The sequence below is a fragment of the Brachyhypopomus gauderio genome, chromosome 9 (assembly GCF_052324685.1).
Source record: "Brachyhypopomus gauderio isolate BG-103 chromosome 9, BGAUD_0.2, whole genome shotgun sequence".
Lineage (NCBI taxonomy): Eukaryota > Metazoa > Chordata > Actinopteri > Gymnotiformes > Hypopomidae > Brachyhypopomus > Brachyhypopomus gauderio.
The window spans coordinates 17,574,663-17,592,590 of NC_135219.1; the positions used below are offsets into that span (position 1 = coordinate 17,574,663).

At 42.4% G+C, this 17,928-nt stretch overlaps 1 long non-coding RNA gene across 1 annotated transcript; it reads right to left on the reverse strand.

The window, feature by feature from the left end:
• Window positions 1–13,603: 13,603 nt before the first annotated feature.
• LOC143523308 (uncharacterized) lies at window positions 13,604–15,756 on the reverse strand. Its single transcript, XR_013133282.1, has 2 exons — window positions 14,298–15,756; window positions 13,604–14,055 (listed from the first exon to the last, which is right to left on the reverse strand). It is a non-coding gene; the product is annotated as an uncharacterized LOC143523308 (long non-coding RNA).
• Between the last annotated feature and the right edge of the window lie 2,172 nt (window positions 15,757–17,928).

The window sequence follows — 17,928 nt, forward strand, 5'->3', positions numbered from 1 at the left end:
CTGGGTTTCTAAATGAAACAAAGAAACATTTTTCCCAAGCAATCCTAATCTGAATCTTTTAATTGGCACGTGCTGCTACAGTACATACTTGTGACGCTGGCGTGCCGGAGGAAGGAGGAGACACGACGAGCGTCTTGGAGTGATACACAGAACGTTTATTAAACAAAAACACGCAAAGCCCAGCACAGATGGTGCAAGCACGCCGACGCGAATGCTTGCACGGGCATGAACTTTAGACAAAGACGAGCACAAGACACTGCGCGAACGCACATTAAATAGGTGATTAACACAGACCCTCGTGATCTCGAGACAAGGCACAGGTGAGACTACGAACACGCTCACAGACAACCCACACCCACGGAAGTACATATATGGACACAACGACACGCAGACAACGTAACGGCACGCCCACAGGGAAGGGTCCGGAGCTGTTCCGTAACAGAACCCCCCGCCAGGGGCTCGCTACTCCCGGAGCTTCCCGCGCAGCCGGATAGCCCCGAACCAACACCGACGGGCAGGTCCGGAGCCGCCGGGATCACGAGCCTCCGAGAGCCATCACCCCCGACGGCGGGAACCGCCGTGCGCAGCTCTAGAACACCCTCCCTGGGAAGACGGGAAAATACATTAAACAATGGCACGCTGACAAACACACACACTGGCACATGAAACACAAGAGGAACGAACGAGAAAAGGAAATTAGGGAGACACAGGGGAACAGACGAACATATAGGGACAGACAGCCATGGGACCGCTCCTCCCGCTAGCAAGCTTGCAGCCAGCGGCGCAAATCCCCCTGGGGCAGCGGGATAGACCGGAGGCGTGATCCCTCCGGTCGGGACAGTTCCCCCAGCACACGCAGCGCTGGGTGTTGCTCCGTGCGCACTTGCGCCCTCCTGCGGTGATCGCGGCGTTTCTGCCGCTCCTCCAGGCGCCACCGGAGGAGCCCTCTTTCGCCGCACGCTGGCGGTCCTACGAGGCGGCGGTCGTGCAGCTTTTCTGGGCACCACCGGAGGTCTTCCCCGTCGCCCTGTGTTGGCTGCTGTACGAGGCGGCGTTTTAGCCGCTCCTCTGGGCACCACTGGAGGTCGTGTCTTTTGCCGCAAACCGGTGGCGGTTCGAGGAGTCCCTGTCGGAGCCCTCGACCTCCACTCCTGGCCGCTGGCAAAGCCAGTCTCCCCTCGTACCTCTCGGGGTAGCGGCTTCTCGTCCCCTGCTGTCTCCATCTCCTCTTCCTCGGAGAGCTCCTGGTCCACAGCCATTGGCTCCTCGGAGTCAGGATAGCGCGACCAGCTCATCTCGCTCCCCTCCAAGGGAGCACAAGGGACCTTCTCTCTGTCTGGGCACCCCTTCTCCAACCTAACGGTCTCTTCGGAGCAGACAGAGAGGCCGTCTTCCTCCTCACCGTAGGGTGCGGTGGGCACCGACCACTCTGACGGCGTTGGGCTGACGCCTTCTTTCCCACCGTAGCAGACGGTGGGAACGGAGTACTCAGACGGCGGAGGGCTGACGTCATCCTCGCTCCCGTCGTAGCAGACGGTGGGAGCAGAATACACAGACGATGGAGGGCTGACGTCTTCCTCTCTCCTGCCGTAGCAGACAGTAGGAGTGGAGTACACGGATGGCGTGTAGCAGGCTCTGTCGCCTGTCTCCTCTTCTCCCGACTCTTCACTCTCTGTGTCGAGCTTGGGAGGGGTCGCCGCTACCATACCCGCGTACGCCACCAGAGGGCCCTCTTCGCCCTCATCACCGCTTGCCGGGGGGGAGGACTCCCTTCTCAATGCGCGGAGACCCTCTCGCCATGCAGCTTCAAAGAAGGGGTCCTCTCTCGTATCCTCCTCAGGGTACGCCGGGGGTGGAGAGCAGTGATTCCCCTCCCACACCCTCTGTGCGGCCAGCCGGAAAACTTCGGCCCCTTCCTCACTTTCGGCCGCCAGAGCCTGATGCAGCAGGTACGCACAAACCGGATCCTGCTGCTTCACCCCTACTGGGACGGGGGTGTCGAGGTGGCGTGCAGGGGAAGAAGAGTGGTGGTGTTTCGCCTTCTTCTTCCCTTTCTTACGCGCAGATGTGTAACCCGGCATCCTTACGGCTCGTCTTTCTGTGACGCTGGCGTGCCGGAGGAAGGAGGAGACACGACGAACGTCTTGGAGTGACACACAGAACGTTTATTAAACAAAAACACGCAAAGCCCAGCACAGATGGTGCAAGCACGCCGACGCGGATGCTTGCACGGGCATGAACTTTAGACAAAGACGAGCACAAGACACTGCGCGAACGCACATTAAATAGGTGATTAACACAGACCCTCGTGATCTCGAGACAAGGCACAGGTGAGACTACGAACACGCTCACAGACAACCCACACCCACAGAAGTACATATATGGACACAACGACACGCAGACAACGTAACGGCACGCCCACAGGGAAGGGTCCGGAGCTGTTCCGTAACAATACTACACAATAAACTGAGAATGATATAAGATAACTAGTGCTGTTAGTTGACATTATTGTTTATATTTTAGAATCCCATTTAATATAAATCTTTTCAACTTTGAGAACATTGTAAAAATCCATAGTAACCATCTTTTTGTGTTTTTTATATTTTTTTAGTCAGTTCAGTTGTCATGATTGTTGAAGTTCAACTGTCAAAATAAAGAGATTGAAAGTATGTATTATGGCTGAGCTTTTATTATTGCTTTTATTGTTTTGGTTAATGTTTTTACATTATTTTAAATGTTGTTTGTTAATTTATGTAAGTACACCATTCTTTTATCTGCTGAAATAAAAGGTAACTGTAAAATGTTCATGTAAGCTGGAATTTAAAGACCAAAATAACCACAAAAATATTTGTTTACAGACATGTATTGTAATACTGGTAGTTTTAACAGAAACTTAAGATGTTAATACATCCCAAGCACCGTAAATTATTAGGAAAGAGTAGCATATTTATTGGACCATTGGATGTTAAATTAAACACATAACTTTTGAAACTACTTTTATATAGGGTTAAAAATATATAATTTTACATTATTTTTGTGTATTTAAAAAACAGAATCCAATTATTTTAATGTTGAAATCTCATTGATAAACAGTACATTGTAAGAGTTTGTGTGTTGATCAACCAACATTTAACAGTTATCCACTGTAAGTTTATAGGATATGAACATATATTCACAGATTACCTCTGTACTTTGACAAGTTTATTTGTAGATTGTTTAAATAATACCATGAAGTAACCTAATTATGCTGTTATTTTAACATTCTAGCTGTGTTTTCTTACAACGAAAATTTGTAATTTTACTCAAATTTGGCTGTGAAATTACAAAGAATAAATACAGGGGAAATCTGTAATTTTACAGTAATTCATTGAATTATGTGTGGTATTTTACTGTAATTTTACGGTAACTGTTTGGCAACTTTTGCTGCCGGACATGTTACCCTTTTTTTTTATGACTTTTTTTTTTTAACAGTGTAGAGCAGGCGTACTCAACTAAATTTGTCCGCGGTCCAATTTTGGCAGATACCTGTGACCTGAGGTCCGGTGCGGCGGGGGTGGCGAACGTAAGTTGTTGAGCGGGGGGGGACGGTGCGCGAACGGTGGAGGCGTTTATACTTTCGCGAGCGTCACTGCAGTGTTCTCCGAAACGATAGGCGTTTTGTCCGAAACGATATGTGGTAGAAACACCCCTCAAAACAGGGGAATGAACATTTACCTGACCAATTTTAATGTTGCTATATGTTTCAGGTTTGAAAAGTGCTGGAATTTAGGTTAAAGTACTTTAAAATGCTTGAAATTGTAACTACTTGTAAACAACTTGTTTGTTGTTTCACAACAAATAGCTGTCTGACTGAATAGTTCTCTTGTATTAGGTTCTTGTAATTCCAGGACGAAACATGAGAGAACGTGAAGACGTGAAGATTGGGCGTTTTTTAAATAAACAACCATTACATAATGTGATAAAAAGCGAATTATTTCGAGTATATGTATAAATATTTAACTTAATTATGTTTAACATGCTGGGAAATATTGAAATGGACCTTGAAAGTGACGTACAAGTGCTTTAATTCCACCTTATAAAGGTGTATGAACCCTGAAAACGTGACTTTGTTCATTGCGCTGAAGCGCGGCGCGAAGTTACAAAAGTCGAGAGGTGCACGACCTCGCGAACCGACAGCGCGCGAGGCACTCGCGCACACGCGGAGCCACAGCGATTACGTCATTTTCGCCGCGCGGACCCTCGCGCCGCTCGCGAAGCGTCACCAGGCAGGCTTGTTGTGGGGGGGGGGCGAACGTAACACTCGTGACGGAGTGTTTTTTCAATAGCCCTGAAATAAATGCTACGGTTTTGTTTTGGTCCGTATCCAGTTAATCAGGAATGAGATTGGGTCCGGACAGGACTGCGTTCGGGTCCGGATCCGGACCGCGGTCCGCCAGTTGAGTACCCGTGGTGTAGAGCATGGGTTAAAGTTCTCCGTCACTACGACGGATTTCCGTCATTTGATTTTTTGGGGGGAAAATTCCGTCAAATCATAATAAACCACACACGCGCGTGTTCTGTTTTGTGGCCGAAATATGATCCTGTCACTGGCGCTCATCAGCGCTGGATGGATGACGGCTGTGTCATTTGATTGACTTGCGGGTCATTGCGCATTGAACAATTCTCTTTTATCACGTTAACAAATACGAGCCTCTTGTAATTCCAGGACGAAACATGAGAGAACGTGAAGACGTTAAGATTGGGCATTTTGAAATACCACCATTAAATAATGTGATAAAAAAGCGAATTATTTAGAATCATTTCGAGTACATGTATAACTATTTAACTTTATTAAGATTAACGTGCTGGGAAATATTGAAATGGACCTTGAAAGTGACGTACAAGTGCTTGAATTTCACCTTGTAAATGTGTATGAACTCCGCAAATATGACTTCACCGCCGTCATCCATCCAGCGCTGATGAGCGCCAGTGAGAGAATCATATATATGTATATAATCGCACGCCGAAAATGACGCAATCGCGGTAGCTCCACCCGTGCGCGAGAGCCTCGCGCGCTGGCGATTCGCGAGGTCGTGCACCTCTCGAATTTTGTAACTTCGCACGCGCCGCGCTTCAACGCAATGAACTAATCATTAAGTATTCATTTGTTCATTCATTTTGAATATTATAATGTCATGTCCATACTATAAAGTGACTACATTTAAATTTTTATTTGAATTTGTAGTGAAATCTAGAAGTTATGGTTATTTATACTGAAGAATCTCTCCACCGATGACATACATTTCTTCATTTAGCTTTAATACAGTCTGAGAAAATAGGCGCATTTCTTCCATTTAAAATGTTAACTTTTTTATTTCTAAACCAACATGGATGGTGTTGTTCTGCTGGTATTTAAAAGCTCTATCCAGTGGTGTGATTTAATTTGCCATTTTTGGATATTTAATTTTTTTGTAACATACCTACTTAAATCAGGTAATCTTACGGCAAACAAGAGAGCTTCATACCTTTTAAAACTCACCAGGATTCACTAAATTTGATTAGATCTTTAAATAATTTTATGGAAGAGGACCCCCAGATAACTTATATCTAGACATATATAGAGACATTTATGTACATTTATTGCTCAGGTGTTGCATTTTGCTGCTTCATAAATTCTTTCTTCTCTCCTTACACAGGCTGTTTAGATAAATATACAAGGCCTTGTCCCAACTACACCACATTGTGAGTAATTGCTGGCATTGTCTTTTGCCAGGACAAATTTTCAGTCAAATGAAGATTTCTTGCTTTAACCCATGGTGTAGAGACGCACTTTTGTCACAATGTACTTTTGGAGCCCAGTGCAAAACATCACGAGAAACTTTATTGGTATATGCACAGTAAAGAAACGTGTTGCTCTGTACAACAAAATAGTAATAAAGCAAGTAATGAAGGATAAAATAAGCATGCAACATTATGATAAGTATTCATAAATGGAAATGTAAACTAAACAGAAATATAAACTGCTAAGAAGTTTATGTACATACAGTCATTGTGCAGTAGCGAGCTACATTGCTTGTTGTCAGACTGGTATGAAAACCCAATAGACTCAGCACACTTACAAATTGTCTAAACACACCTGGCACTGCCACATAATCTCCTTTCTGCATTTGCCACATGTGAACCTTTTACAAAAACCACAACGCTTAGTGGCACGGTTACTCTTGCAGCCACACTTAACCTGGCACAATGCCCTTTTCCCTGTGTCAGGTGTGGGTTGTTGCTGCTGAAACTCTACCTTGGACACCTCCTTGGCTTCCATATGAGACTGTGCAAGTTCTGTTGCAAGCTTCACCAAGAACTCGGACCGTCTCTCTTTTACCCCAGTGCATGCTTGAAAAAGCACATGTGCATTCAGGCATGAAATGTCAATCATGTTATAAAACACAGCGACTGGCCAACGCCGTGTTCCTGAACGTACACTGTACTTTCGCACCATTTGGTCCATGACATCCACACCACATTTTAGGCTGTTGTAGTCTGTGATTGTGTTTGGCTTTTTTTTTCGGGTGTCTCCAATCTCCACCGTACTGTGCATGCTACTGAGGATGCAGACAGTCTTTTTCCGTCTGGGCGCGTAAACGGTCAGCGTGGCACCAGAGGTTGAAAACACCTGTGTACTAAATTCCTCACGGCCCAAATTCTTTTTGACAGAGTCTGGAAGCTCACGACGAATCTTGTTTACTGTGCCAAGGAGGGTGGTCTTCCGGCCCAGCAACTGCCTTGCTAGTGACAGTGAGGTGAAAAAATTGTCTGTGGTAACAGTTCTTCCTTGGTCCATAAATGGTTCCATAAGCTTCATCACCACATTTTCCGATAGTCTTTCCCCGACGGGACGACTGGAGTCTTTGCCAAGATATGGGATGATGTTGCATACATACTTGGATTTCAGGTCACATGCCACCCAGAACTTTATCCCAAACTTGTCGGGTTTTGTTGCAATGTACTGAAGAAAAGAGCAACGGGTCTTAGTTGGAAAAAGTTGCTCATCTATGGTGATATGCCTTCCTGGGTTGTAACAAGTGATGCAATTGGCAGCGAAAGACCCCCAAACATTAGAGATTGCAGCAAACCGGTCAGTTGCAGCTCGTTCACTGCGTGTGTACTTGTCGTCAAAGTGAAGGTGCTGCATGATGTTCTGGAAGCGGTTTCGCGACATAATCTTGGTGATTAAGGGCACTCCCAGTGTTGTAGACCATGAGTCATGCACCGCTGGAAGGCGCACAACACCTCGCAGGATGAGGATTGCAATGAACGCCTTTAGCTCAGCGAGGGACATGAACCAGTTTTCTTGCTGTGTCTGGCGTGCATGCTGGACAGTCCACCCCTGTATGATCCGAAGCATTTCAATAGAAACGAAACAGAGGAAACTCTGTAAGCGACTCGATACTTTCCGTAGGGCAAACGCAGTTGGCTCTCCATTCGTGGGATTGCATTTACTTGGGCTTGGATGCACTCCGTCATGTCTTCCGATCTGTTCTTCATGCCACACTGTGCCGTCTTTTGCAGTCTCTGTCAGCCGCCCGTGTGTCTCCACGCGACCCCTCTTTACTGGTGATGAAGTCTCCTCATCTACAGGACCATATGTTTGAGATTTGATTAGTGAAAGGTTGAAATAATGTGAAATTGACAAACATAATATTTGAAACGTAGCCGGCGATTGGCGGGTTCACACACAAATAGGCATTTTGGCCTTAATGGGGGGGGGTGTGTGCATAAATAAATTAATGTGCACAAAAAGATTCAATTGAGGCACTAAAGGCCCAAAACGATCAAAATGTGTATTGGGAAATTGAGTCAGATCAAAGAACTAAATCACATGCTGAGATCAGCAGTGTGTGTGTGTGTGTGTGTGGGGGGGGTCTTATGTATGTACTATTCAGTCAGTTCCAGTATTTGGCCAGTAAATGGAGCCCATGTAATACCATACTGATATTACAGTAATGAAATAAGACATTTTAGTGAAATAAAAGGTTCATTTCTGGTCAAGCAGTGCACCTTTTGTTATGAGATCTAATTGCAGTTATTTATCTCATTGACCTGACTCATACAAGACCCTTTATTTGTCTGTATTCTGCATAACAGGATTGCAGCATGAGTTTTTATGATTTCTTAGGTTTTTGGACAATGCAGCGACAGGCCAATTTGAACCAAACTTGGCATACCTGAAGGACCTGTCTATAAAAGGCTTTGAAATTGGGAGTTGATCAACATGTTTATATGAATTATAGCAATATAGGTCATATATGGCCTCAATGATATCATGGGAAAATGGACCCACCTGAAAATAAAAAAAATCCAACAATTTTTTTAAATAGTTTACCTACAGTGTCTACAGATTATGCCCATGCCACTCTTGCCATCATTGGATCAAATTCCTAGGACTAGTTCGAAAAGTGCCATTTTCAAACAATTGATGAATGTGACAAAACTGCGCCTTTTTTTAATAGGACTTGTAATTGCAAAGTTGTCAGGTGGACTGCAAGGAATCAAAAGAATCAAGTTTCATTTTCCTAAGCAAAGATTTGGAAAAGTTATGCATGATTCACAAATAGTGCCATCTAGTGGCCAAATTTTTCAAAACTGCACAGTGTGACAGTCCTGAGATGTGTGTGAACCCTAAATTGCAAAAATAGGTTTCCCCACACTACGTGTGTGAACCCCAATTATAATTCCAAAACATCTCAAGTATGCCACCTTGGAAGTAATGTAGGATTGTTTTCACACAGCAATACGTGGCATATATATATATATATATAAATAGTTTATCTTTTGAAAAAATGTCAATAGGTAAAGATATTTCTACATAAATTTATACAATAAACCCTCAACTACTTGAAATAGAATAATATTCGAGTAATTTTAACTTATCCAGATGGTACTTTTTGCAGTGTCTCTTCCAAAAACACAACCGCCATAACTGACAAACAAAAATAGGAAATCTTACCAGAAGAGATTTCAGAGTCACTACTCGGATCAAGAGTTATTTCTCCTCCATCGGAGTCACAAGGGTCGACATGGTTGAGGACCACGTCCAAAGCCTGCTGTGTTCTGCAAACCTTTGCCATCTTTGCTTCTAAGTCAACAGAGTAAGTGAAATATAGCAACATGGATTTTTATCCACATGTAGGTGGATACATACATAATAGTCATAATAGTTCACACTACCACCCATCACACCCATACCTGTTCACTGTTACCTGGTACCGGCATATTTCGATCTAATGGCTGCAACAACATTTAAAAATATATATAGAACCCATCTCAGTTACCTCCATTGTGTATATTTATAATATTGTAATATAGTACTATAGTGAGAAACCTTTAATCTATTTTATTTCACTATTTCTTCTCCATCGGAGTCAATGGATCAACACAGTTCACACAATCACCCATCCCCCCCGTTTAGCATTACCTAGTAGTGGCTGCATGTACATAAAGGATGGCTTTTATTAGACCTTTATTCTATTTTATTTCACTTAGCATGTAGCCAGATATTTATTAAAGTCTATGCACTTTATTAACAAGTTTCCTATGTCTGCAGTCATCTCTCTCCATTATTAAACTGACAACGACATTATTTGAACTATAATTCTAAAACATCTCAAGTCTGCCTCCTTTGTACTAATTTTGGATTGTTCTCACTGCAAAAGGAGACATGCTGATTGGTCAAAAATAGCTAAAGTTCTGATTTTTTCTTAAAGGGTTTTTTTTCTTCTCCATCTGAGTCAATGTATCAACAGTTCCCACAATCACCCATCCCCCCGTTTAGCATTACCAAGTAGTGGCTGCATGTACATAACAAAGGATGGCCTAAACATTTGGCCTGCGGGCCGGAGTTTGGACACCTCTGCATTAGGCCATCACGCCCATTAGTGCAGTTTTCATTAGCCTGCAGCAAATTCTGAAAATACTATTGAATATGGCCCGCATAAGGAGCATGAGCTCAACTCTGCCTGGCCTAATGGGATGCAAATTACCCCAGCACTGCCATTTGGCACTCTCTGCTAGAAGGAGTCGTATGAAAATGCTGGTAGTTCCAGTGTTAAAAGATTACAGTACCTTTAACAGTCACTACTACGACAAATTAACAGAATTGTTGTGCATTTGTCAACGTACCAGAGGTGTCACACGTCGAAAAGGCTCTGACAATACGGCTTTTAGCAACGGCAAACATCAACTACGGAATAGAATAGAAAAACCGGTAACGTCTAAACAAATGCTTACCAATTGCTGCAGCGCTTCAACAGCTACTTGCAAGGAGCACCTTTCCTGCTCAGAAGAAAGATTGAAATGTGGCCAAGACAGGCCAAGATGGTGGTTTTATATTGTGAGTTCTCGAGGACCCTTAGGTATCCTGATGAGGCGCCTATTCAAAACATCAACGAGTGTATCAAAATAAGAGTTCACTGTCACGTCAAACGTTTGTTTGTTTTTGTTTCTGTTGCATGTTTTGTGTGTTGTAGTGTGATCACTGTTTTCAGAGTGTTTGTCTGTATATCTTACCTTGTAGGGACTTCTGCAAGTAAGGGCCTGAATAAATGGCATGTAGACATTTGTAATTAAACATTACATGCATCATACAAGTGATTCAAATAAAATAAGTATACATATTTATATAATATATACATATACAAATGATATATACTATATAATATATATTATATACATATATACAAGGCAAGGCAAAGTTTTTGCAGATGTTGGATGGGAGGACTTGGCAGTTTGGAAGGGTAAGTCCAGTGTGGATTAATACATATTTAGGTGTTCTTTAGGACTTTTAATTTTAACTTATTAAATTGTAACCTTGCTAATTGGGAAGATACATGGAGACATGTTCCAGAGAAGCTTCATGGAGTACTCATTGTGCAAGTTTCAGTGTGACAAAACTTCACATGCTTCACTCTGCTTGTACCCGAACATGACTGCCGTTTGTGCAGATGGCAACAGAAAACTCTATAGGTTTTGACAGTCAGCAGGGTAAAACTGCTTTATGCATAATAAATGTATGTAAAATGTATGCAACTGTAGGTATCGGGGGTGGACTGGCATACATTACTACCGGGGATTTCCCCGGTGGGCCAAGGGGAAGTATTGTTTCCATTCTAATGGGAGGTAAAAGTTAATATGCTTTACAAAACCCCTTAACCTGGGGGGTATTCCACGAAGCGAGCTAACTCAGTAAGCCGGGCTTTTTAAGACAAGCCTGGCTCATTTTGCTCAAATTCGGTTCCACGAAAGAGGCTAGACTTGAGCCTCGCTCAGTTACTACAGCAACATATACGTTTGAACTAACCTGCTCCGTACCAGGCTAGAGTTGAAGCTTAGCTTAGCGGGACCGCTTCTATTGGCTCAGCAGCGTGATGTCAGTCTCGCCATCCGGGAAACAAAATTGAGGAACAAGGTTCCGCTGCAATTCTATCCATTAAATTGCTGTGGATGTAGCATATCATATCATATATTTTTATACATTTAATGGAGTACTGTAATTATTAGTTTGGAATGATTGCAGGTCATTATTATCAAAATGTAATAATTATATTTCCAAATGCAATTTATATTTCGATCTTCAGAGTACATATTCATTGTTAATCAGCGAGGTTTTTGCACATTTTAATGTATTGGTTTAATCTTAACAAATTCAGGTCAGTGTAAAATGGAATACAGTGTCTAATCGCAGTTATGGTCAACAAACATACATTAGCATAAACACTATATCACAAAAATACAATTCTTTGTACCTGAGTATTAATAATAACTGAGTAATTTAGGTGAAGATACTTTTAGGTATATATTTATCCCCACACTTCCTCTTTTGTGTTCAAATTACAAGCAAATCATATCACTCCGCAATTCACATATGTTCAGTATAAATAATGTAAATGTGTGGTTAACTTAATGGTGCAAAAAGGAAATTGATACAGACAACTACCTTACCAAGATTTTCATACAGGTGATACAAATAATCCAAAATGTATGCTATAAAAGAACAGCTAACAGTGAAGGCTGAAGGCTGATTGACCATGGCATGCCCATTTGTAGAAAATCCAGTAGATGAGGGAGCGTGTATAGTGCACAGAGCATTCATGCTACCAGCTCCAAGGTCATTCCAGGACAGGACAGATCCACTGGGCTTTCCGGATGACTACTTATTTGAGCACTACAGGTTCAGAAGACACAGTATTATATATCTTTGTAAATTACTGGGGCCATATATTGAGAAGAACACTAGACGTAGTAGAGCTCTTACCAAACCCCAAACAGTCTGTATCGCTTTGCACTTCTTTGCCAGCGGCGCATTTCTGTACAGCGTTGGGTATGCAGAACATCTTAGTAAGGCGACGGTCTGCTGCGAAATTCGATAGGTTTGTCTTGCGCTTAAGCGTTTCCTTAATATATTCATTAAATTCCCTGGTCACAGAGGCATCCTTCCCATAAAAGAAGCTTTTTCAGAACAGCAGTAACTTGGAGTTAAATTTATATGACTTTAAAAGAGACTCTTATCCAGAGCACTTACCGAAGTGCTCTGTATTCATCTTGATCAACTATTTCATGCTAAAATTCATTCAATTCAAAACAAATTGAATTCTCCAGGATTTCCAAATGTCATTGGTGCTATAGACTGCACTCACATCAGGATAAAGGCTCCATCTGGACCCATGGAGGCAGACTATGTGAACTGAAAATCATTTCACAGCATCAATGTACAGGTACATGCAAGTTTTGCCCACCCAACAGAAATTGTAAAGCATGTCGCTCCATGGGTTTGAACAACTTTCACCCTTTGTCACTTTTGCCATTGTTCTAGATGGTTTGCACCAGCCAATTTCTATTCTCCAACATTGAAGCAAAATGGCCCGGCTCGGTGCACAATATTTCGTGCCTCCTCACTGGCACAGAGGTTTGCCGAAGGTAAGAATACTCCAACCACACAAAATAGTGCAGATTTGGCCTCAGTGTTTAACTCTACTCCTTATAATTGTAGGTGCTTTTCCTGGCTTACTGCTTGGGGATAGGGGTTACCCCTGCCAACCTTTTCTCCTTACCCCATATGCAGACTCTACAACAGATGCCGAGAGGAGGTTCAATCGTGCACATTCAAAGACAAGGGCATGCATTGAGATGGCATTTGGACAGTTAAAGAGCAGATTTAACTGCTTGCGCCATCTCAGAGTGACCCCTGAGAGAGCCTGTGACATTAAAGCAGCCTGTGCAGTTTTGCACAAGGTGGCAATACTGCAAAAAGGAGTAATGCCAAGAGTGCAGTTGGACTCTCCTGTCTGACCCCTGGATACCTCCCGGACTCTGCCCTCGCCTCTCGACCCTGGACCGCACTGACCACCGCTCCCACGCTACTGCTCTGCACCTGCCATACGTCACTGTGCTCATCGTGTGGCTAGTTACACAGAGTTATCCTAATAAAGATCGTGTTATTCCGCATCAGGATCCCTCTCAGCGTGTTCTATACGTTACAAAGACAGAAGTGTTACCGCCCGGTCTAGGTCAGACGGTAACAGCGAATTAATGTTGGAGTGATTGAGGAGTGAAATATAAAGGGGAACCGACAACACGTTCAATAACATGTATTTGGACCACATGAAAATGCAGAAAATGCAAGATGTAACAAGCATTGGCTTAGCACCACTGACTTCAGGTAGGCCACGCTGAAAACGGGAAAAGAAAACTACCTGGTGCTAAGCGACTTCTTTTAAACTTACACAACAACAACAACCAAGAAAATAAAAGAGAACACTACATAACAAACACAACTACGCAAAAACAGAAACACAGTCCACCACACACACACACAAGAACAAGGGGCAGTCTAACAAGTCTCGATTACGGTTAGCAGATGTGTATATATATCCAAAGTCATCCCCAAAACAGGGAGATCAAACGAGGAGAGCCTGCCACTCTCTCCTGCCGTCTTCACCCCCAGGAAGCCTTTTGTAGCTGTGGACTGGGACTGACTTGTCAGGCACCACCCAGAACCATGTGACCCCATCATCCCGGGCGCACCTGAAAGAGATTACAACACAACACACATTCCACAGCACATCACGCTCCCTCGGGAGAACAGCACAATCACACAGCAACAACTCATCACGCTCCCGTAAGAGAATAGTACAATGTGTACAGTAATAACTCATCTCGCTCCTGCAAGAGAATAGTACATATCAGGGTACATATCAGGACCTAACAGAAGTATAGTCAAGATTGAGAAGTATTTATTCATGTTGAACTGCATAACTACTACTCACTTGTTCTCTTGTAGAGGTGTGAGCTCTGGACATGGAGGTCTGAGGGTCTTCTCTCTGTTCTTCCATTTCCTTTAAACACAACACAAATCATGAGATCACACAGCACATTAACAGACAGATACATAGACACACACGACTTACAGCTGGCCTTTCTGAACAGGCAGAAATTTCTTTCTGGTTGCTAAAATATTTTATACAGTTATTTAAAATGGTGTTTTACCTTTTCCTGCATATTGGACTAATCAACTGTACTTACCATTCTGGAGTATATTTTTATATTTCACCTTGACCTGCTGCCACGTTCTCTTAACCCCGCTCATGTTACTTCTAAATCAGGAAATTATTAAATAACATTATTAATTTACTATAACACTTTTAAAATGCCAATGAATGGATTAAATTATATGCTCACGCATTTAGTCTGTCTGCAATATTTTGCCAGACAGCTTCTCTGACTTTATGAAAACAGGACGTGTTGCCATTCTTCGTAATAATGTATTTATATTCCTCATACAGACGTATAAGTAGCTCATGTTCAGCAGAAGAAGCAAAAAAGCTGCTCGTTCCTTCAGCTCTTTCGACATTTTCTTGCCTTTTCGAATATCGATTAGTGAGGCTGTGTAAATACTGTGTGCACGCGCATGATCGCCGATTACAAAAGCCTGGCTTGAATTAGCGGGAACAGGTTGCGTCTGGATTTCGTTAGTGGAACGGAACTAGACGGAAGTGAACTGTTTGGTTAACTCAAGCGAGGCTCACTCTAATAAGCGCCGCTTTCATAAGCTCGCTTCGTGGAACAGCCCCCTGTTCTTTGACCATCATGTGTGTTTATTTTTTCTGGTGAGGGAATGTGGGATTTACTGTTGAGGTTCAAAGATACCTGACTGACCCAATAGTTCCACGGTTTATCTCCACCTCTATCAGCTTGCACTGGAATTTTTATGTACACCAGTCTCCTCAGTGCTGTGTGAGGCTTGAAAAATTGTGTCCCAGCACAGTGGAACAAATCCTCTTTTTGAATAAAAACTGAAAACAAAGATGCTAATGTCCACAATCACTAAAATCACTAATAAATCAAACTTGTTTTTCCACAAGCACTTTTGTTATTTTTACATCCATACATAAACATTCACGATATACGTATACATATTAAAAAATGTGATTAATTTTAAAAAGTGTAAAAATAAGAACCCAAACCAGCTAGATATATAAGAAACAACAAATCACAACAAACCAAACAGATTTCCTTTATTGACTTATTGACAAAACGTGAAAAACTTTAATGAAACAATATGGAGTTAAAGGCTAAAAATGAATAAATAAAAGACGCTGCTTTCACTGTCCACCAGATGGCGATAATGTCCACTGCTTCATGAAGTTAACCTTTTTCCGGTACAATGGCCTAGGTGCACGCACCACTTCCTCGTTGGTGTCAGGATGCTACCGTATTTCCGGTTGGTATGCGGAAGTGTCGATGTCATGGCCGAGTCTAAATTCACAAGGTGCCTGTTGGAGTTCCCGAAATTTACCATCAACGATGTGCGTCGTATTGTCAGAGCATCAAGTACAACGACACAGAGTCAACTTGAAAAGGGTTTCAAGTTCTACGTTTCATCCTACCTCTGCAATTTTGAAGGTAAGTGGCTGACGCTAGTTAGCTAGCTAGCCTGAGGTGGCAGTCTAATGAAGTGATGTTGTTTTTAGTAACGAACCAACCTGTCCTAGTACTAGAAATGCCTTTTTAAAACATGTTTGTATTTCTGATGGAAGTATCAGGCAAAAGTAAGGCTAACGAGATAACAGTGAGGGCTCACTGCTACAGATCTATGAAGAAAACAGATACGCCACACCAGCTGAGAGTAGGACTGGTTAAAATGACACGAGTTCTGTTCAGTGTCACGTTCAAAGTTCTGTTGAACAAGTTCAAAAGTGAGTTCAACACAAGTTCAATCTTTTATCCTTGCTCTTACTTCACGTAAGCTGTGATAACCATAGGCATTGGTTTTCAAAGCTTACAATGGTAGCCAAATGCAGAGTAGCTGAGTGGGAATCATTAGCAGTCTATTTTGCCTATAGTAAACAAATGGGAGTTTATTTTACAGTTCGAGCTATTGTTATCTACCTCTATGACTCAAAAGCAGAATATAGTCCACCTCAGCTATTCTTCAAACTGCATTTTCTAAAATCTGTCAATCTGTCTTTCAAATCTTTCATCTTAACTTCTTTATTAACATATGGCTGCAACACTTACACCTATTAACATATTCTGATAACACTCTTCAAGAAGCAGTTGAAGTAAAACCTGCACTGTTCTGTTGTTGGTGGTGGAAACAACAAAATAATATAAATATAAGTAGGCCTGTTTCACTCCTATGTGTAAGCATTTCATCTGGAGTGAAAATGAAGTTTAAATCTAAAATATATTTAGTTTATAGTTGCTCACTGAACTAGTAGATTGAAACATGCACAACACTGTAGAATAGAAAGACAGTATAGCCAAGTGTTTTAAGAGTGATGCAAAACAGCACAAACATTACATGAGACAATAGACAAGTGACATTCACCACTAACAACATGATGGGACAGATATTGCGCCTATTGACATTGCTGTCTTCTTTTCAAGATACTAAATTTTGCCTCTTGTGTATTTCAGATGACATTACGTGATTCAATGCCAGTTGTGCTCATTAACAGGGGAATCTGCAACCACTTGGTTGCATTGCTTTTCCAGACTGCTCATTATTCTGAATCTGGCATGTGTGTCGTCCCTCCTGTCCTTTCATGCACACAGACAGAACAGAAGTGGCATAAACCACCAACAATGGTTTGTCTTATTTCATTATTTAATGTTAGTTAATGTATCACAGTCACTTTACTAACACCATCTTTTAAATTAATAGGGGGTGAAGCCTGGACCCGTGGATGCCATGGTTGTCCTAAAGCCAAAACCAGGTGCTACTACAGCCAGTGGAGTTAGGTATGTAGTACCAAATTTAATAGGCAGATTACAGTGTGTGGTTAAAAATATATATGCTTTTGATCATCTGATAAGACGATCTGATCTGTTCTCTTCAAAATTTAATTTAGCTTTGTTGTACTTCAGATTAGTGTTGTCAAAAAAATTGATATATCGATACGTATCGATACTGAACATTCTGAAACGGTACAATACTCGTTTCCCTTAAGTATCGATTCTTTTTACATAAAATGCGCTTTCGTTTGACCCACCCAAGCTGCCGTAATGCACAGGACAGTTTGTAATGCTAATATGGCAGCTTAAGCAAACGCAGTGCTGTTGGATTCGAAGCAGATACAGATGGAAAACTGAAGGACTTGAACAAGCCCGTTTGCAAGCGGTGCTTTTGGAACATTTCAACGAAGGGCGCTAAAGCCTGGTTGAGTGACCATAGCGCTCGACTCCGCGCGCACCTCGTGCGAACCTCCGCGAGCGGTGGAGGCTTTATACTTTCCGCTTTGCAGTGTTGTCCGAAACTATATGTGGTAGTATAAAAGAAACACCCCTCAAAACAGGGGAATGAACACTTACCTGACGAATTTTAATGCTGCTTTGTGTTTCAGGTTTGAAAAGTGCTGCAATTTAGGCTAAAGTACTTGAAAATGTTGAAATTGT